This window comes from Equus caballus, chromosome 7, assembly GCF_041296265.1.
Source record: "Equus caballus isolate H_3958 breed thoroughbred chromosome 7, TB-T2T, whole genome shotgun sequence".
Lineage (NCBI taxonomy): Eukaryota > Metazoa > Chordata > Mammalia > Perissodactyla > Equidae > Equus > Equus caballus.
The window spans coordinates 100,800,001-100,822,975 of NC_091690.1; the positions used below are offsets into that span (position 1 = coordinate 100,800,001).

At 39.0% G+C, this 22,975-nt stretch overlaps 1 protein-coding gene across 11 annotated transcripts in view; it reads right to left on the bottom strand.

The window, feature by feature from the left end:
* CCDC73 (coiled-coil domain containing 73) overlaps positions 1-4,395 on the bottom strand; it is a 151,568-nt gene extending 147,173 nt beyond the window's left edge. For 10 of the 11 annotated variants that reach the window (XM_070274993.1, XM_070274991.1, XM_070274989.1 and 7 more), the window contains exon 1: positions 4,098-4,395. The gene's annotated coding sequence lies outside the window, so the exon portion shown is untranslated. The remainder of the gene's footprint in view (positions 1-4,097) is intronic. The other variant, XM_070274984.1, reaches the window with a different exon arrangement.
* Between the last annotated feature and the right edge of the window lie 18,580 nt (positions 4,396-22,975).

Genomic DNA, 22,975 nt, shown 5'->3' on the forward strand with positions numbered 1-22,975 from the left:
CCTTGACTAGAGGCCGAAGTTTCACTTTTGTATCCTCACACTGCCTAATACAATAATTTACAAAAGTCAGTCACTCAATTAATATTTGTTGCACTGCATGTTGCACTGAATGGAACAGATCACTCATATCCTTTGGAAAAGAAGGGAGAAGATACTTGGAAACCAGAAGTTAAATAAGGCAGCATGTGCAAGCAGAGTGTGTTCTGTAACCGTGATAGAGAAATGTTAAGAAAGATATCACAATACTACAAAAGACCTAGAGAAGAACAATTATATAATGAAGGAAAATGCAACAGTATCCACAAGTGGATTTTTAAAATAAGCCTTCTTATATAGAGACAATAAAGAATAAAAGTGATAGAATTCAATATATCTCTCGGGTCAAGAAACTGTAAGGAATACAAATTTTGAGTCAATAGTCTTTATCTTCAAGGTCTAGAAAGGTAGATAAAGCATTTATTCAAATAAGTGTAACCCCAGACATGATTAACACTAGGCATGATATAAGACATAACAGATAAAAAAGGGTGCTCTAAGTGTTCAAAGAGTTCAAAGTAGACAGTGCCTGAGCCTCATTTACTTCACATATAAAATAAGGATACTAAACTAAGTTTAAATTTTTACTTGATTGTTAATTTGTAAATATCCTTTCTCAATACCAAAATAGTTACAACAGCAAAAGCAAACTGGAGTAGTTGCTGTCTAGTACTACTTCTAGCAGTAAAATTCTGATTTAATTAACCTACAGAGAAGAGATTTTAGATTATTGAAGAATTCAAGAAACTGTTCACAAAGGAGGATTCTGAGACAGACCCTAAGCAAGGGAAATCAAACATGGCTGAAGGATAGGAGGATAGTTCTTATTGACACACACTGATCTGGAAAGTAGGAGGTCACTGATGAGCAATTTGCACAAATGAGATGTGAAGTGAGATTATAAGGTAGTAGTTTAAGGTCGTAAGTAATCAAGAACAGGAAGGGACAGTAGAAAAAATCAAACATTTTACATTTTATAGAAAAAGCCAGTAAAGATCACATGATTAAATATGAAAAGAGAGAGGATAATTGAAGGAGTGAGGTCTGACAGTTAAGTAGAGGGGAAATATATCAAGGAATGATTAGCCTCAGAAGAAAAGGGAACAATACTCCTTTCTTTCTTAGAAAGCAGAAAAATAAGGTGAAAGGCCAAGATACAAAGTTTGCTGAGGTTCCAGAAAGAAACAGGACTTTAGAAATCCAGTGTAAACCAGATCTTGTTAAATGAATTTCAAAATTCCAGAACTAAGGAAAATCTTAAAGCCTGAAAATGTTAATGTAAACGAATAAAGGAAACAGAAAGCAACATTCATTCAACATTAATTGAGCCCCTTCCATATTCAAAATGTAATGATTAAAAAAAAACAACATAGAGTCCTGGTCCTCAGGGAACTCTGCTAGAGAGATACAGACATATAAAGATAATTATAATACAATGTGGTCACATGCAATGGTAGAGACGCCTAGAGAGTATTATGGCAGCAGACAGGAGGAGCTTCCAATCCAGCAAGAGAAAGTCAAGGAAGGCTTGAGAAGGTCAGAGACTTCCTGGAGAAGGTGACTTCTGGGCTGAGACTTAAAAATCTTAAAAGTTAAGAAGTTAGCAAAGTGAAAAAGTTAGGTAAGAGTATCTTAGAAGGGAAAAACAGCATTAGCAAAGGCATAGATGGACAAAACATCATTTTAAATGAGGAACCAAAAACAGTTTTAAGGAGATCAGAGTGTAACACGTAAGGCTGGGAGAAGATTCGAGATGAGGCTTGAGGAGCAGGCAGGTCTTACCGGGGTTTTTCATCCATGTTAAGAAGCTTGAACTAATTAATACCTTCAGCATTCTGCTCTCATATAGAGTGCCTTTCTCTATCTTTTATGTTTAAACACATTTCAAAATCAGATCAAATTCCGTCTCCCCCAGGAAGCTTTCTTATGAATCCAGCTCAGATCAAATGCTCCTTTTCTCAACTGTACTTGTTGCCTGTTATCATATGATTAGCACCTTCTTGTGTATACTCCCCCATTCTTATTGCCTATTCCACATAATTTTGCACTTTATTATGTCAATGTATAATGCTGCCATTAGTAATGTTATTTTTTCATTAATTCTTTCATTTTTTAGGTTTATTAAGCTCTAATGGAAAACACTTTGGGAGCACAGTAAATATTTTATTAAATTACTATAAATTACGTAAAATTATTAAAACATTTTGAATTTATTAAAAGAAAATAATTTGAATTACCACGAGTAAAATATTCTCTATTCACTGTAAAATCTTTGTCAACTTTCTCCTTGTTTTAAGAAAAGAAGTAGTGATTTCCTAAACAAATTTTAGAAATTTAGAAATACTCATATTCTAGACATTCTGAGGTGTTTGAAGGAAATGAGAATTGGAAATTATCTCCATAAGGATCATATGGAACCAAACATAAAGTAAACTATTAAAGACACTATAAATTCAATTAACCTAAAGCAACACAACAGAGATCTTTGGATCAAGTACATAATTTTGGCCATCTTATAAATAAAATATAGGAAAATCTTTTCAACATTTCTTAAAACACTTATAACCTTTAAGTAAACTCCCAAATATTCCAAACTTGAAACAAGAATAAATTGCCAAAATGTCTTCATAAAAGCTGATTCTGTTTCTTTTTAAGGAAAAAACCTTTTTTTTAAATTGTGATTAACACTGGCTTATAAGCTTATATAAATTGCAGGTGTACAAGGCTAACTAGTACAGCTGGAAATTTTTTGCTCATTGAACATAAACTGAAAATAAAAGTTTTCGTTTTATATGCAACTACTCTCAGCACCAGAGAATTTCCGAAAGGCTTTTCTTATTATTAACAGAAAGTTCCTACGGGTCATAACCTATGAGAGTCTTCTATATTCTTACCTCGCTAGCGCATAAACTGATCATAAAGAATCATCTGCCAGTAAGCAGCACTCACTACCCCAGGACTGGCTGAGGAGCGAGACCTTCCACAAAGAGGCCACCGTCACGTCGAGCGCCCCTCCGAGCGCAGCCCTCACACCCACCTCCCAGCGCGCTCCGCCGCTGAGCGTTCGCAAGCAAGGGGACCCCACGGCCTCGCGCGCGACGACTGCAGCCTGCGCCCCAACCGCGGGCCAAGCCAGCCATGTAACGGGTCTCAAGCAGAGCTTTTCTACCCGGCAGGCTAGACTAGAACAAAATAAAAGGGAGACTAGAAGAGCGCGCCGCTCGGAGAGAGGGTGAGCAGCGCCTCGGGGGCTTTGTCTCGGGCCCTCGTTCAGGTGTTTGCTCTGGCCCGACGGACAGTGCTTGCTAACGGAGCGTAACCAGAGCTGAGGAGCGCTCTGAGGGCGCCTTCCCCGCGGGCCTCCGGGCGCCCCTCACCGAAGAAGCACCGCGGCGCGGGCCGCCGGGACGCCCGCCGGCAGCGCCGCCTCGAGGAGCCGCGCCGACGCCCGCGAGGACGCCCCGTGAGGGCCGCCCCTCGCGGTCTGGCCGCCTCGGCAACAACCGACAAGCCAGAGCAGCGCGCCCCCGCCCGCCCCCCGCAGCTTCCTCGCGGCGTCAGCAGAACCGGGCCGCGGCATCGCCAGGGCTGGGGCAGGCTGAGGACCGGGCGCCCTCGCCATGCGGGGCGCGTCCACGCCGTCGGAACCGCCCCGCGGGGAGCGCTTGGACACTACGGCCGACGGGACCGGAGCCGGCACGCGCCCCGCCGGACCCCACTGCGCCCAGACGCCGCCCACTGCTGGGGGCGGGACGCGCCAGGGCGGGGCCCCCGCAGCCGCTGTCCTCGCAGCAGCGCCGCTGCCCGGCGGGCCCGCAGGCCTGAGGCGGCGGCGGCGACAGGCCCGCGGCGACCCGCGGCGTGTGCACCAGCCGGCACGCGCGCGAGGCGCCGCTGGGAGGCGAGGCGGGGCCTGCTTGGGTCGGCCGGCGTCCCACACGCAACCCCAGGCCTGGAGGTGTGAGGGGCTGCTGCGCCGGGCCTACTCCCGTCCCCAGCGAAGACCGCCAGGCCCGAGCTGGCCCGCCGCGCACGCGGAGCTCGAAGCAAAGCGCACAGACCTGAGGCGCCGGGCAGGACGGCGGAAGACCACCCGCGGCCTCGCGCGCAGGAGCCGCCGCGCTGGGCTGCCGGGCCGAAGGTTCTAGACGCCGCCGGTCAGCCAAGGGAGGACGGGCTAGCTTGGGCGGCTGGAGACGCAGCCCGCACCCTTAGGTGTGCCCTGGACGAAAAGGGCAGGTGACTGCGCCACAGCCCAGGGCACGCCGGCAACAGCACAAGTCACCTCAGGCGAGCGCCTCTCGCTCCCCCGCGGCGCTTAGGCTCACCTCTTCCAGCCCACGGGCGCTTCCGGGTTCCGGGCCCTGAGGCACTTCCGGGTTACTTGGCCGTCTTCTGGGGCCTTGGGGCGTCGAAGCCAGGCCGGGAGGCTTGAGCCGCCGGGGAACGTGGGATTGATATTCTTTTAGGATGTGAGCTCTAGATGCTCCGTGTGTTTCCTAGTTTAAGTAAAACGTTTATTGGCTTATCCATCCGTGTTTATGAAAATCTTTGGAAGAATGAAGAAACAGCTTATAAGTTAGTGTTGGGAGCAGCGGGCACTGTGCAGATGGAGACGGGAGAGGGTGGAAGACCTTGCTGAAGACCTTTTTTTTACAGGTTTTGTGTTTGAATCACGTGAAAGTGTTATCGTGCAAAAAGTCACACGATTATTTTTTAAAAGTGAAATAATAGAAAAACTGTAGCTCTCATCAGACTGAAGATGACACCTACTCTAGCCCTAATAGAGAATGCAGTATATTTCAGGTCTCCTGCGTGGTTCATGCCGTGCTACCAAAATCTGAAAGAAATGGTCCGTGTCCTCAAAACTTTAACCATATTTGCAAGGAAAAGTCTGTCCGGAACTCTTTTTCCTCCTGCCCTTCCTTCAGAACTTCCCTGAGTGCCCGCACTCTTTCTCTGCTCTCCCGCCTTGCCGTCCCGTCACAGGCACCGGCTGACGTGGAGCCCGTGGCGTCCACGCCCTGGAGCCGGCTCCGCGAGGGCGCCGGGCCTCCCGCACCTGCATCCCGGCTTCGAGCACGACGCCCGGCGTGCAACTCCCGAGTCCGTGAACGGCCGCTTCCGTTTGGTATGTGCTAACTGTAACAGCTATACTATAATATTTATTAATATTTACCGATAATTTACTGTGTGTCAGACAATGAGGTAAGTGTTTTATGTATATTACTCATTTTAGTCTCCACAACCCCAGTATTATATACTTTTTGCACATTAGGAAACTAAGGTGTAGAGAGGTTAAGGAGTTAAATTTAACGATCTCTGATCCCTTTCTAATTCTATGTAAGTTTCCCAATGGTTGGTGAATATAAAATATTACCTTTCTAGAAGAGAGTTTTAAAATAGTTTTCAGAATTTTTTTTGCCATTTCTCCTTTTCTAAAATATGTCTTATAAATATGTCTAGTTCAATGGAAAACACCTTGGTTTCAGTTGAAGTGCCTATTTTAAAACAAGTTTAGTTAATTGCTTAAAAATAACTTCATTAAGGGGCCAGCCCAGTGGTGTAGTGTTAAGTTTACACACTCCGCTTTGGAGGCCCCAGGTTCACAGGTTCCGATCCTAGGTGTGGACCTACACACTGCTCATCAAACCATGCTGTGGCAGCATTCCACATAAAATAGAGGCAGATGGGCACAGATGTGAGCTCAGCAACAATCTTCCTCAAACAAAAAGAGGAAGACTGCAACAGATGTTAGCTCAGGGCCGGTCTTCCTCACCAAAAAAACCCCCCACAAAACATTATGTTAACAAGAACAATAAAACTAAGCATATCCTTTGACCCTGTAATCCCACTTTTGAGGTGACATTCCAAGGGGAGTAATCATGGAGGCAAGAGAAGGAGAATAACAATTTGTACAAAGGTGTTTATAGCATTGCTATTTACAGTAATGAAAATTTTGAAACAATCATTCTAAAATAGTTGGATATTTAGAAAACTACATATCAATAAATTCAAACCCTTCATAACGTTTAAAAAATAAATATATTGTTTCAATGCATAAAAATGTAAGTAATCTCAAATGGAAAAGACAGACCCTGCAATGGGCACACTGATTAAACTTTTAAGTATATCTTTGAATTCTGAGAAAGATCAGAGAAAACTTTAGCATGATGTAATTGATCATTTAAATTTGTGGAATTATTTTTTTTTAGTTGGTAAAGTATTTAACAAAACTTGAGGGCTGGCCCGGTGGTGGAGTAGTTACGTGCACACGTTCTGCTTCAGTGGCCTGGGGTTCGCCAGTTTGGATCCCGGGTGTGAACATGGCACCGCTTGGCATGCCATGCTGTGGCAGGCGTCCCACATATAAAGTAGAGGAAGATGGGCATGGATGTTAGCTCAGGGCCAGTCTTCCTCAGCAAAAAGAGGGGGATTGACAGCAGTTAGCTCAGGGCTAATCTTCCTCAAAAAAAGAAAGGAAAAACTTGATAAATTCTCCTTATTCTTGCAAATAATGACTATATAGACTTGCCTTAAGCCATAGTTGAAATTTTCTTTTATGCTCAATAAGAGAACTCATGAAATGACCATCCTGGTAGTTCCTCAGAGAATTGCAGGTCAAAGTAAACTTGAGCTACAGTTTTACTACTATTGTATTAGCAATTTTTGGTGTTGAATTGTAATACCCAATGCCAGTGAAGTATGTGCTTAAATTGGTCACTCATGTTTTTTGGTGCCTTTATAAATGGTACAACCTTTTTAGAAAGCAGTATGATAGCACACAAGAAAAGGTATGAAAGTATTGTTTTTTTCTCTCAGTCCTGACAATTTGTAGTAAGGAAATAACGTGAGGAAAAAATATGTCTGCAGAGGTATTTATCACGACATTATCTATAATAGAAAGAAATCAGAAGTATCCTGAATATCAAGATAAGAGAATGATGGAGTAAATTACAGTGCACTAAAATGATATTTTGAAGGTTACACAAAAAATAATAGGGAAATTATTGTAAAGGAGCAAACCTTTTTATTGTATCGTAACTTTGTTATTGTATAGAATTTTTATTTATCATTTGACTACCATAATTACTTAATTACATAATTATCATATGATTAGTTAATGAACTTGTGCTAGAAACAGTGCTACCTACTCCTCTGTATCTGTCAGGATCTAATTCACAGTATTAATCAGCTGTGTGGGGAAGAGGTGAAATGAAGCATCTCAAGACAAAAAAGGAAAAATCCTAAAAGAGGGCTTCACTCTACTCATCTGACTCCAGCCTAGGATTCTTTATGGAAGGGCCTGTAGGACCCAGACCTATGTGAGGACTCGTAAGCTAGACACCCTTCCCCAGGTAGAGATTTTCTCTCATGTACCCTACAGACAGAAGCCTTAAGACTTCATTCTGTCAGGTATGTTGCCTACCTTGCTTTTTCCTCTCTGAACACCAAAATTTTTATTCTGCTAGCTGGATAGAATCTACCTGGTCCAAACATCTATGTCAAAATACTTAAAAGGTATTTTAATTCAGTATAATAAGATGGAAATTATGTTTTTTTAAATGTCCATGTGTACAAAAAGTGATATCCCCAAAGTGAGAATAATGGTTGGGTAAGTCCTTTAATTTTAAAATTTTTACTAAAAGTTGTTACATTTTGATATCATGGGGAGTGACATCAGCATCATGGTGGAGTGAGCTCTCCCCTTAAACTCTCCCCTCTAAAGTACAACCAAAAGGATATTCAGACACCAATAGGACTTTCACACAACACAAAAGATGTCTGAGAGACCCACACAGCCCTACATCTGAAGGTGGTGGGCCTGGATCCTGTGGAGGAAGTGGAAGCTGGTAAGGGGGACTTTCCTCTTCCCAACAGCAGCCAGCTACCTCAGGAATGGCATTTATATACTCCAATAACAAACTAACAAAGCAAGAACTCAAGAATACAATCCCATTTACATTTGCAACAAGAAGAATAAAATATCTAGGAAGTAATTTTACCAAGGAGGTGAAAGACCTATACAAGGAAAACTATAAGACCTTACTGAAATAAATTGATAATGACATAAAGAAGTAGAAAGATATTCCATGCACATGACTTGGAAGAATAAACAGTTAAAATGTCCATACTACCTAAAGCTATCTAAAGATTCAATGCAATCTCAATCAGAATCCCAAAATGACATTATTCAGAGAAATAGAACAAAGAATCTTAAAATTCATATGGGGCAAGAAAAGACCCCAAATAGCCAAAGCAACCCTGAGAAACAAGAACAAAGCTTGTGGCATTACAATCCCAGACTTCAAAATATATGACAAAGCTATAGTAATCAAAACAGCGTGGTACTAGTACAAAACAGGCACACAGATCAATGGAATGGAATTGAAATACCAGAAATAAAACCAAACATCTACGGACAGCTAATCTTTGACAAAGAAGCCAAGAACATACAATGGAGAAAGGAAAGTCTCTTCAATAAATGGTGCTGGGAAAACTGGACAGCCACATGCAAAAGAATGAAAGTTGACCACTATCTTTCTCCATACACAAAAATAGACTCAAAATGGACCAAAGACTTAAAGGTAAGGCCTGAAACCATAAAACTTCTGGAAGAGAATCTAGGCAGTACACTCTTTGACATCAGCCTCAAAAGGATCTTTTTAAATACCATATCTACTCAGACAAGGGAAACAAAAGAAAAATTAAACAAGTGGGACTTCATCAGACTAAAGAGCATCTGGAAGGCAAAAGAAACCAGGATTAAAACGAAAAAAACAACCCACCCACTGGGAGAAAATATTTGCAAATCATGTATCTGAAAGGGGTTAATCTCCATAATATATAAAGAACTCATACAACTGAACTACAAAAAAATGAACAATCCAATCAAAATATGGGCAGCGGATATGAACAGACATTTTTCCAAAGAAGATATACAGATGGCCAATAAGCACGTGAAAAGATACTCAACATCACTAATCATCAGGGAAATGCAAATCAAAACTACGCTAAGATTCCACCTTATGCCCTTTAGAATGGTTATAATCACAAAGACAAAAACAACAAATGTTGGAGAGGCTGTGGAGAAAAGGGAGCTCTCATCTACTGCTGGTGGGAATGTAAACTGGTGGAGCCACTATGGAAAACAGTATGGAGATTTCTCAAAAAATTAAAAATAGAGATACCATATGACCCAGCCATCCCACTACTGGGTATTTACCCAAAGAACTTGAAATCAACACTTCAAAGAGACTTATGCATCCCTATGTTCACTGCAGCATTATTCACCATAGCCAAGACATGGAGCAACCCAATTGCCCCTCGACTGATGATTGGATAAAGAAGATGTGGTATATACATATACAATAGAATACTACTCAGCCATAAAAAAGTCAAAACCGTCCTATTCACAACCACATGGATGGATCTTGGGAGTATCATGTTAAGTGAAATAAGCCAGACAGAGAAAGACAAACACCATATGATTTCACCTATTTGTGGAACATAAACAAACTGACAGACAAAGAGAACAGTTTAGTGGTTCCCCAGTGGAAGGGGCATAGGGAGTGGGCACTAGGGGTGAAGGGGCATGCTTGTATGGTGTCCAACAAATAATAATGTACAACTGAAATTTCACAATGTTACAAACTGTTATGACCACAATAAAAAAATAAATTTAAAAAACATGTTACATTTTATAGTGAATTCTATTTAATGGGTTGACTATTTTTTTCTTTGAATAAGTTGCTAACAGACTTGCCCTATCAAAAAATTAATAAACATATTAAAACTGTCTAAAAATCCGTATACTTCTTACATTTGCCTGGCATGTCGTTGTAGTCCTCCTTCCCGGACTCTCCCTCCCCAGTACCTCACCCCAATCCAACGTTCCCATAGCTTTTTGAAAGATTTTATTTTTTTCCTTTTTCTCCCCAAAGCCCCCCAGTACATAGTTGTATATTCTTCATTGTGGGTCCTTCTAGTTGTAGTATGTGGGACGCTGCCTCAGCGTGGTTTGATGAGCAGTGCCATATCCGCGCCCAGGATTCCAACCAACGAAACACTGGGCCACCTGCAGCGGAGTGCGCAAACTTAACCACTCGGCCATGGGGCCAGCCCCTCCCTTAGCTTTTGCACATGCTTCTCCCTCTGCTTTTATAGTCACTCTACCTACCTGCACCTTCTCATTCTTTAAATTCAGCTCACAGTTCTCCACTTTGAAATTTCATTAACCCTCCACTCCCATCTAAGCAAAATTGATTATCTCCTTGGTACAATCACTATTTTCTGTGTATCTTTATTGTAGTATTTATCACTCTGCATCACAATTATTTGCACTTTCTTTCTTCTAATAGACTGTGAACTCCTTGAGGACAGGGACTCTGGTCATATTTACTTTTAAATCTTTTAAAGGCTAGTACAGTGGATGGCACATACATAGTGGTTAAGAGCAAATGGCTTGATACAAATCCTGACTCTGCCATTTACTAGCTAACGACCTTGGGCAAGGCATCCAATCTCTCTGTGCCTCAAAATCCATATCAATAGAATGGGGATAGTGATAGTACCTACCCCTAAGATATAAATATGATAGATAATGTATGTGAAGTAATACTACTGTGCCTGGCAGGTAGTAAGCATTCAATAAGTGATGACTGTTATTATCGTGGCTGTTATTTTTAAGAACTCAGTAAATATTTGTTGATTTAATGAGTTAATGAACGAGTGAGCTATATTTTAGGTAGCTATCAGGTATCTGAGGCCAAGCCCAGTTGATGGGAAGTTCTTCTTCTATCTTCCGTACCCTCTCTTTCTCTCCATTTAGCTCTCTGTCCTCGTTTCTCCCTCTCAATTAATCTGATATAACTTAGCATATGTGCAAAGTAAAAGCTTCCATCGCTACAAAGTCTGTGTTCTTTTTTATGAATAGGATGTGAGTATTTATTATAATGTGGAATAATTTTTACACTACACTAGATTAAGACTTCAGAATGTCTTAATCCAACCCTAACCATAATTGTCGGAGAGTAAAAGTATGTTATTTTTACTTGATGTTGTAAAGGAAGTGAGCATATTTACATGTCTCCCACTGGGTTCTCTATAATCACAGTTGCACATCCTGTATTAATAAGCCTGGAACTACTTAGAATTTGCCATGAATAAGGACAATGACTCCCCAGGAGAATAACAGGAGATAATAGCTATGTCAAAGAGTAATGGTATATGCACAAAGTAGATGAACAGGCTTCTACAGCCTACATGGTAAATGGTATAGTGAAAAGAAGTGCTTATAACTTGTCACAGTTACAGCACTCATCACATTTCCTTATGGTTATTTGTTTTCATGCTTGTGGGTAGCGGTTATATCTTGTTCATCCTTGTATCTGCAGCCTCAGCAGAGTGCTTGGCACATGATATATATTTAATAAATGTTTATAGATATAAACCTAAAGTCAAAGTTGCATATAACTCAAAGGATTTAGTGTAATAGTTGATAGTGCCACAAATTGTAGTAGAAATCTCTGTAAATTTTGCTGGATATATTGGGTTTTCACTCTGACTTTCACTTTGACACATATAAGAATGTAACAAGTCAATTAGCTATTGAATTTTGGGTGTCAATATCAGGACGATGGATTAATCAACTACACGACATTATCTGGAAGATACATTACATGTATTACATATACTATGGGACAGGTTATTGTGAGCTTATGATTGTTGATTTTATTCAACCTTATTTTATATATACACTACATAGGAGAAAAACTTAAAAGATATTCCTATTAGAAAATTTGCATTAACCCTATTTTTCCTAAGATTTACTTTTTTCCTAATATACTGGCTTTTTCTTTCAACTTCCAATTCAAATCTTAATGAAAAGCAATAAGACAAACTCAGCAAGTTTATGAAATTTATCTTTCTTGCCCCCTCAACCAGATCCTCTTTCTGATCCCGTTACTCATGGTATGCATTATTATAGTATCATTCTCCCAGTTATTCAAGATAGAAACTGCAGAGTAACGGATTCTTTTTCCCTCTCTCTTACTCCTCTCCTCCAAGTTGCAGGACTTACTGATGGATGTTGGATGAGGTCTGTGAAGGAAAGTGAAATAATGAATCCTGGGGTTCCTAGTGAGCAACAAGGCAGATGGTGTGGCCATTTAGGAAAATGGAGAAGAAAGGGAGGTCAACCCTTTAGGGGTGAAAATTGTTATCAGGATGCCTTTGGCTACAAATAACAAAAAATTTCAATTCAAATTGAGTTAATCAACAAGGAAATATATTATCTCAGATGACAGGAAGTCAAAAGTGGAAGACTCCAGATTTGGTTTGTTAAGTCTTCTGCTCTACTCTTCAGTGATTCTCTTTGTTTTGTGACCCCTCACCCATTCTGTGTTGGCTCCGTTCTCACATTGGGAGCAAGATAGCTTTCAGTCCTGAGCATCATTTCCAGGTACAACAATATGAAGAGGAAGACAAGAGCAATATTGTCTAGCAATTACTTAGAAGGGAGAAAAATCTTTCTCAGAAGCCTCCCAGCAGACATCTTTTATTGGCTCAAACTCAGTTACATGCTTATCTTAAGCCAATTACTGATGAGAGGAATGAGATAATCATGATTGGCTTAGATCAATCAAGATCTAGCCTAGAGCTGGGGACAGGGTCGTCTTCCCCTGAGCCACATGGTGAGGAGGGTGTGGAAGACCTAAGAAAATCAAGACTGCTAATAAGAAAGAAGAGAGAAATGTAGTTGAATAGGCAACCAACAGCATCTGCTATAGAAATCAATGATTCTGTTTTTGCATATATTAAGTTTAAGATATCTGTGAGAAATCCACATGGAAAGATCAAGAGGGCAACTGGAAATATGAGTCAGAGGCTCAGAGAAGTGTCTCAGCTACAGATATAAATTTGGGAATCAACAGCATAAAGGAAGTGTTTAATCCTTAGGAATAGATTAGAGCTACACAGAAAGAGTGTAGAGAAGAAGGCCTTAAACTGATCATCTTTAAAGCAGAGATAATAACATCACCTAACTTTTGGGATTATTATGAGAGTCAATTGAGATAACAGGTGTAAAGCAATGGATACATAGTAAACACTCAATATCTATTAATCATATGTTAACCAATATCTCTGATGGTCAAATTTGAGCCACAGTAACATCACAATAGAAAGTTATTTTCCACTAGGCATGCCTCCCAAATATCATAGTTCATGGATGATTGCCTACTATACTAACATTTATTATTCTCTCTCTCTCTGGTATGATTGCTATATGGAATGTCTAATTAATTCAATATTCTGTTTATAAAGAATTATTCATCATAAATGCGAAACCAATTATTATCAAAAACAGCAAAATGTGCTTAATATCAGAACACATAGACCACAATTTAATCTTGTTTAATGACTCAAAAAGTTTGTCACCAGCTTTATATCTCTCAGAGTCTTCATTAATATCACCACTTGTGATAATATTGGCTAATATGACATGACACCATTATGCTAGGATTGCACACTTTTATAAAGAAGTGATAGAAGATCATGGAGAAAGTTGTATGCCAAAATATAAAAGCAAGTTACAAGCATCAATAATTAGTTTACAGGCCTAAATATATCCAGAATTCTTCCTAACAAAAACTCTACTTTATAAAGATTGTTCTAACAAGCAATTCCTAGTGATTATTACACCAAAATTTGTAAACCACTCACTAATAACTACTGCTATAATGACTCTCTTGACCTGGCTATCTCAGCTTCAGATCATCACTTTTTGCTGAAATTCTATTTACCAGAAAAACTTCTGATCCTAATTTCTTTCACCAAAAACTAATACACTAAACCACATGAACCTCTTGAGTATTAATGAATCACGTATTAATTTAGCTCATATGATTCAATTCTGTAGTCAAATCAAATTTCATGAGGGAACAGATAAAACTGAATTTTTACACCTTTAACTTAAGAACGAGGCCTCGTGGTGCAGTGGTTAAGTTCACTGTCCCACTTCAGTGGCCCGGGGTTCACTGGTTCGGATCCCAGGTGCACACCTATGCACTGCTTGTCAAGCCATGCTGTGGCAGGCATCCCACATAAAATAGAGAAAGACAGGCACAGGTGTTAGCTCAGGGCCTGTCTTCCTCAGCAAAAAGAGGAATATTGGCAGCAGATGTTAGCTCAGGGCTAATCTTCCTCAAAAAAAGAAAAGAAAAAAAAGAACTAGACTTTGAACTTTGTACATTGCCATCAAATTGCAGCTATCCCATGTTACCCTGACTGAAATACTGTCCATTAATTGATTATCCTGGACATTATAATGTGACATAATGCTATAGATTTTTCTTTATATTTGAAGGCTAGACTTCTAATTATGACTGACTCTCTTTAATTCAAGTATGACCTAAAAGTTCAGTATGTGACCGTTTTGTGGGTAATTCACTAAATATGGTATTATCGTCCAGTTGAAGATATCATTTCTAGTGTCTCTTCTCTTCATAGTTGTGAGTTTCCTTTACCAGCTGGAACTACTTAAAACACCAGAGAGGATCAGGGGATTTGAATTAGCTCCATTTTCCCATTAACAGTTTACTGCCCATATTGGAGTTACCTTTTGCCTAGGGCTTCAAATACTGAATTATTCCTCTGTTCAATAGGCCAAGTATTTTCCCAGAAATAGTATGGATGTGTCACTCTGAGCCTTCCACAGTCTCTTCCCTCTTCTTTCTTTCACACTATGGTTAAAGATTTAGTCCATACCTCAAAACAAAGATTTACTTAAGCCCTGTCTGTGTTGAATACATGTGATGAATGAAGCAGGGGTTTTCCTCACTGAGCATTTACACTGAGATAAAAAAGAGACACTATGCAATGCTAAAGCATGTAATAGATTGTTCTTTTCTGCCCAACCTTGACTCCCTTCTTCCTCCAAACTTAGTTATAGAATATAGATAAAATACCTACCTGTTTTTCCCTCACTCAAACTGCAGGATAAAGGAGTGGATGCAGAGATAAGCCATCTGAAGAGAATAGAAAAATAATTTTTCATCAGGAAGAAAGTAGTCCCATTCTTGCAACCCTTGATCTACTAACTCAAACATACAGAATCTTTTTTCTGGAAGGAGGCACTTCCATTACTCAACCTTAGTGCACTTCTCCCAAGACTCTGTCCCAACCTTAAAGTGAAAAAATGAGGCAGTTACTCAGATAATTAATTCAATTTCTCCTCCAATTCTCTTCAATTGCTAATATAGACATATCTTCAACATCTTACTTTATTCTGTTCATGATAATGCTATTTAAACTTTTATGTGATGTTCATAAATATGTAATACCATTTATGTACCTAAAGACTGCTTACAAACTTTTCAAGGACACAGACTCCCTTCATTTCAATCACAGTAAATCCCTCTGACATTAATAGGAATTCCACCTAAGTAGGAAAAGGATGAAAGAGCTCTTAAAATTCATACTGCTGTAAAATATACTAAAATGCTTGTAGGGCCCCTTTCTTCATAGAGTTCAGTAAGTCAAATCAAGTGTAAGAAACTGTATCCAAAATGTGGATCTAAGTTAAATAAAAATATAAAACACAAGGCCAACTTGAGGTAATTTTCTGAAGAAAATTCTTCAGATCAAATTTATCTAACATGCAAATTTGTGTTCTGGCCAAATGTGGCTTGAAACATCCTTATTAAGTCAGTTAAAAATAGTTTCCCAAGACTTAGCAAGAGAGACCTGGACTAGTCTTGGGGGAAAAGTATAGTATTATTTTTCAGTTAATTTCTATGTCTTTCTGGTTTTGCCCCTGCTACCCACCTCCCCTGAGCCACCAAGGGTTCCTCTGTGGACGCTCACTGAGCTGACCACTATTACAGGCTCTAGGACTGTACGCAGGTATAATATTAAAGAAGTTTAGAGCCTGAAGGAAGGGAAATTCTCAATTCCAACTGCAATTCTGATGGTCAAAGAATCAGAAGGCCAGAAAATTAAAATATTTTCCCAAGGCAAATAAGTTAATACTAATTCCAAATCTGTGGTTCATTTTGTGGCCTACTCAGGGTCTAAGATTCACTTTTGGAAAGTCCTCTTTTCTCGTTATGAAGTAGGAAACTAATCTGACCCAAGATAATAACACAATAATCCAATGTGTGTTTAACTCACATTGCCCTATATAACCTTCCTAATATGTGTATCATCTATGCTGTGAGCAGGAAACCATTTAAAGGTTAAGAATGCAAGTTTGTTTTGGTTACTGGTGGTAGCTATTTATGTCAAGCCAAACAGCTGAAAATAACACTTTGATTCCTATTGTTTGTGTGAACATAGAGGAGAAACAGGGAAAAGCATCTCTTCCAAGTGGACTTTTCCAGGCAGTTAGGCCCCCAGGTGCAAATCACAGAGCTGGCCATAGAGGCAGAATGGTCAGGGTGTCATCTGGACAGTGTGAACAGTGGAGCCAGCATAGTGAGAGGAAGAAGACTGGCACAACAGACAACTGTGATTTGGTAAGTCCAATGTGGGGCCCCACGCAGGGAAAATTTGAAAAGGCCCCCATTCGATTCTGGTATGAAACCCTTGTTCATAATCCTTCTTGAAATGCAAACAAAGAAAAATCTCTGGACCTATGAAAATATTCTGAAATTCAAAAGTAAGAAACCACGTAGAAAAGGGGTCAAGAAACTTTTTCTGTAAAGGACCAGATAGTAAATATCCCAGGTTTTGCAGGCCATGCAGTCTCTGGCAACTAGACAGAGTTGCGCTGAAGCAGGAAAGCAGCCACTGTGGCCTTTATGGTGCAGAAGCAGCTGTAGACACTACGTAAATGAAGGGGCGTGGCTGTATCACAACTAAACTTCATTTACAGAAACAGACAGCAGAGAGTTGTGGTCTGCCCACCCCCGACCTAGAATAATCAGAGGAATGGCTTCCTCTAAAATAAATTCACTATGAAAACAATAGAAAAGTTTAGAAAAATTTTTGATTTTTTTCTCAATAAGATCAAAGAATAAATTGCATTCATAAGAACAAAATAAGCATTCATAAAAATGAAACAATTTGAGAATAGAAAAGATTGGGTTTAAAAACACGATTACCAAATTTAAAGCTACATTGAAGGCCATAGACAACAAAATTGGAAGTAGAATTAGTAAAGCAGAAGGCAACCTTAGAAATTTAATCAAAATAAAGAGATAAAGGATAAAGGAGAGAAAAATATGAGAATAAAGTTTAGATGCATGGAAAAAAGGGATCTTGAATAAGAATTCCTAAAAGGGAAAGTAACATATGCAAAAGAAGGAATAATCAATTAACTGAAAAAAATCTTTCTGAGCTGATAATTTAGCGTAAGTGGGAGTAGGCCACACAGCAGATGCAACAAGAAAGGCCATGTACTGATCATTGTTGAAGCCAAGTGATGACTACTTTTCTTTCTCTGTTTGTAAAATGAGAACTATTTTTTCTATTTTTGTAATGTTAAAGTCACCAGATTAGGCTCAAGATGGAGTTGCTCATGCTAAGTCCGATGTCAGCAAACCAGAACTTAATTAGGTTTCTATGCTTGGCTCTCCCAGAAGAGGAAGTCTGAGGTCAACCAGACAGTGCTTGCCTGTGCAGCGCAAGTTACCAGCCCAGCTCCAAGGCAGCCGTTTGCTCCCTGTGAGGAAACTAACCTTGCTTTAGCCAATCGGCAAACACCTAGTATGACTTCCCTGTTCCTGCTCCCTTTGATCTATAAAAATCTCTCACCCTGTACAGTTGTTTGGAGCCCTTTACTATCTGCTAGATTTGGATGCTGCCGAATTCATGAATCATTGAATAAAAGCCAACTAGTTCAGTAAATTGTCTGTGGAAAATTTTCTTTTTTATTTTGTTAGGAAGATTTGCTCTGAGCTGACATCTGTTGCCAATCCTCCTCTTTTTTTTTTTTTTTTTTTGCTTGAGGAAGATTAGCCCTGAGCTAACACCTGTGCCAGTCTTCCTCTACTTTGTATGTGGGACACCTCCACAGCATTGCTGATGAGTGGAGTAGGTCCACAGCCAGGATCTGAACCCACAAACCTGGGCTGCCAAAGCAGAGCACAAGGAACCCCAACCACTCAGCCACAGGGCAGGCCCCTGGAAAATTTTCTTTTAACTGTAAATTTCTATAAGAAACAGACTTTTAAATTATTATGAGTTTTTCTTAGTTATGAAATAGCGTGCTAATTTTTTAAATGTTAAAACAAAGCACAAAGCAGAAATCTAACCTATAATCCTACCATCCAGATATTAATATTTTCATTGTCTATCCTTCTAGTACTTTTTTTCTTCACATATACATTTATAAAATTGAGAATATTTTAGTTTATTTTCATTTTTATTTTAAACATCTTTAAAGGTATGATTTTTTTGGTGAGGAAGATTGGCCCTGAGTTAACATCTGTTGCCAATCTTCCTTTTTCTTTTTTTTTTCTCCCCAAAGCCCCAGCGCATAATTGTATATCCTAGTTGCAAGTCCTTCTAGTTCTTCTATGTGGGATGCCTCCACAGCATGGCTTGATGAGCCATGTGTAGGTCCACACTCAGGATGTGAACCAGCAAACCCCAGGCTGCTGAAGCAGAGCACTCAAACTTAACCAGTACACCACCAGACCAGCGCCCTGAGAATATTTTAAACATACTGCTGTGTATCTTTCTTTTTGTTGCTAGATATGATGGAAATATTTTCAATCTGTAATTCCATTTTAACTTTATTGATTAGGTCCATTAAAAAATATGTGTTTGACATTATCCTAAAGTCCATACACACAGGCTTATGATTACATAGCAAGACTTCAAATAATGTGGTAGAAAAAATTTTTAATTTAATGAAAAACTTAAATGACATAAGTATATAGGACAATTCAGTGATTAAAATATGGTGACTTCTACAGAAGTAGAATTAGGGAAATCTGTGTTCTTGTGTGCAAGCAATAGAAATCAACTCTGGCTAACGTAAGCAGAAGTGGAATTTACGGGAAGGGTATTGGGCAGCTCCCGAAATTGATGAGAAGTCTAGGGGAAGAGATTCAGAAAATGGGCAGAAGCCAAGGAAGCCTGAACTGTGGCAGCCACCACCCAGACAACACCAGAGGAACCATCTGATGAGGGTGCTTGGAAGAGGCCACAGCACTGGATGTGCAGGAGCCACAGCCCAGACGACACCAGAGAAATGTCTGGTGAGGGTGCTTGGAAGAGGCCACATCACAGGACGTGACTGGCATCAGACACCCAACACTATTGTGGAGTCTTGCTGTCTTTGCTATTACAAATAATTCCTAATGTTTCTGCTTCTGTGTGTTACTCCCTCAAGATTCTTGGCCCTGAGCTGGAGTGTCCAAATCTTGGAGATGAGGAAGCTGCCCTTACCTCGGCTGCTGCAAGCCGGAGATAGTAAAGATCCCCCTCTTTGGTTTCAACAATGGAAGGCAGGCCCCTGCATCCCACTAGAGTTTCCCACAATAGAGATTTGCCCCTCCATAGGAAGTAGATGGGGGAGGAATATAGCTAGAGGGAGAGAGTTCTAGTCGTAATGTTCATGACAAAACATTACTGTATGAGGACCTAATTCTTGACTTTAATTTTCTCCTCAAAATTATGAGAACAATACTTGCTCCTACTAGCTTCATTGATATGTAGTAAAGATAAATGATTTAATATCTGCTAACTACTCTGAACACCTAAGGAAAAGTATGCATTATACAATAGATACAAGTTGTTTTAATTTGAAACACTCTAATTAGTAAAGATCTTAATATCCGCTGTGCCTCAGACATAGATAACACTCAATTTACGTTACAGAGTCAGAGACACTGGAAACTGCCTACTGGTATTTTGCTCTAACTACATTATTATATATAAACTTAAGTTTTAAAATTGAGTTAATTTTTAGTTAACTTTTTAAACTTTGTTTATATAAAATACCATCCAGGGCCTGGAATTGGAAAAGGGGAAGAAAGATGCATAGACTGTTCAGTTGCTTGGATCTGTTACATTAATTTCACAATCTGTGAAGGAGTGGGTTGCCCCTTGAATGGTAATGGAAAATTAGTTTCTTTATTTCTTCATTAAGACTGTGGGAGGAAAATTAATACTCTCTTGGGCTTTTCCAAATTAATAGAATATATCTTTATTAAAGTGATGAATGTACATGCCTACTTTCTTTTTGGTTGAGAGGCTCTAACTCATAGAAAGACCAAACTTAAAGCTAACCCTTAGAAATCATCCTGTTAAGGAAACTGAGATTCAGTGAGACTAAATTAGTTACCCAAGGTCACACAACTAATTCAGGACAGAGCAAAACCAGAAACTTGGGTCTGACTCTGAATCCAGTGCTCTTTCTAATTCATTCAGCCATTTAAAGGGGGAAAAAAGAAATTTGTTTTTTAAACCTTTCACATTGTTAGTGTATGTAATGTTTTCAGTTCCTATGCCCTAAGGGGTAGTTATCCCTTATGCAAAAATCACTAAAGAAAATGTATACCTTTTCCCCATTTTCTGTTTGTGAGGTTCAGGGGAAAAGAAATTAAACCCCTATCTTGGAAAAGGCCAACATTGGGCAAAACTGTGAAGTTGAGTCTCTTCAATCCCCCTTCCCCATTTTATACCCTTACACAAACTCAGGTTCCCAATTAACTCATTTCTTTCCCCACTAACCTTCTTCATGAAAACTCCTCTGAGATTTTATTTTTTTATTTCATGCATAAGCAGTATGTGTGATACACACACAGATACACGTGCCTGGTGTACCCACACCTCTTCTTACCCCTCCTTGATTGCCTCTTCTCTCCTGTGTTCAGAAGTAACTAGCCACTCTCCTGTCAATTCTCTCTTTTCTATAATTTCTTTGCTTTTCGTAATAGTTTTACTAAATGTGAATGTATCCCTAATCAATACATTGTTTACTTTGCACACGCTTTCAAACTTTATGTAACTGGCATAAACATACATATGTCCCTATAACTTTCTTTTTTTATTCAACATTTCATTTGTTAAAAATTGTTATATTGTTTTATGTATTCGATTTTGAGGCTGTATTGCATGCCATTAGATGAATACACCAAAATATATTTATCCATTCTTCTGTTGATGGCCAACCCAATTTTAGCTATTAGAAACAATACTGCTAGGCAATATTATCATACCTCTGTCCTTTTGCATGGGGGCAGAGTATTCCAGGAGTGGAATCACTGAGTGGTAAGGTATGGCCATCTATAAAATTGAGATAATGCCAAATTGTTTTCCGTAGTTATTTTTACCAATTTCACTCCACCTCACAGTGATTATGAGTTCCCATTGATCTATATCCTTGCTAACACTTGGAAGTGTCGGATTTTTTTATTATTTCTTCCAATCAGACGGTAGTTTTATTTTACATTTCTCTGAATAATAATGATATTGAGCATGTTGTCATATATTTATTGGCCTTTCTAATTTTTCCTCTGCACATTTTTTATTGGGTTGTTTGCCTTTGTCTTATTGACTTGTAAGAGGTTTTGAAAAATATATTATGAATACCAATTCTTTGTCTATTATCTGTTTTGAAAATATTTCTTCTCATTTGTGAATGATCTTTTCAAGTTTTTTCATTATGTCTTCTGCTGAAAAAATTATTTTATTTCATTTATTAATATTCCTCTCTGAGGATGTGTTTTTTGTCTTGCTTAAGAAATCCTTCACTTCCTTGATGTTGTATATTCTTCTATATTTGTTTCTAAATTTAAAAATTTTACTTTTTAAATATGTCTTTAAACAGCCTAAAATTTATTTTCATATATCATATGAGGACTGAATTTTTTTCTCATATGAATAACAACTTGTCCCAGCACTATTTGTTAAAGAGTTCTTTTATCCTTATGATTTTTCATGCTATGTTTAATCATATATTGTCATAAATTTCCTATGTTTCTGTTGCTGGCCTCTATATTCTGTCCGTTGATCTGTTTGTCTAGTAGCACATCATCTTAATAACTGTAGCTTTGTAAATCATGTGATAATCAGGTAGGGCAACTCTCCCTCCACCATATTCTTCTTCAGGACTGTTTGTTTATTCTTGGCCTTTTGCTTTTCCAAATCAATTTTGGAATTATTTTGTCAATTGTCCATGAATAAGCCTGTTGAAATTTTTACCTTATTGTACTGAATTAGATTATATTAGGGAGAATTGAATCTTTCTATCCTTGAACATGTTATTTCTCTTCATTTATTTATGCCTTCTTTGGTTTCTTTCACTAAACTTTTGTAATTTTCTCCATAAAGTTTAGGTATCTCCTTAGGCTTATTTCTAAATCTATTTCTATATGGAGTACCTTATATTTTTCTCCAAGAGTCAGCATTCACAACTAAGTTATGCCAAGTGGCTTTCACCAGAAGCTGCAAACTCAATTATCTATAGAGCCATGTAAAAGAAGATCAATGTAGAAAGCAGCCCAAGTGTAAGACGCTAGAAGGTGATGAAGTTTGGAGGGTTTCTACTCAGCTCTAGCCAATTGTTGCCCAATGTTACCAGAACTTCCAAATACTCCAGACTTGCTAGAAATTTCCTGATTTTTAAAATACCATGTAGGCTTCCAGTTTCAATCATCCTCAGATTATTTAAAATAAAGAATGATAAGTGAAATATCAGATTTCAGCTGGCAAGTAAGATAGGACTTCAGAGAGTAGAAAGGAAAGCTAGCTATTAGGATGGCTATAAGAATAAACAGACAATAACTAATGTTGGCAAGGATGTGAAAGAATTGGAATTCATTGCTAGTGGGAATGTAAAATGGTGCAGCCACTGTGGAAAACAGTTTGGCAGTTCCACAAAAAGTTAAACACAGAATTATCATGTGACCAAGCAAGTCCAATTCTAGATATATACCCAAGAGAAGTGAAAACATATGTCCACACAAAACTTGTAAACTGGATC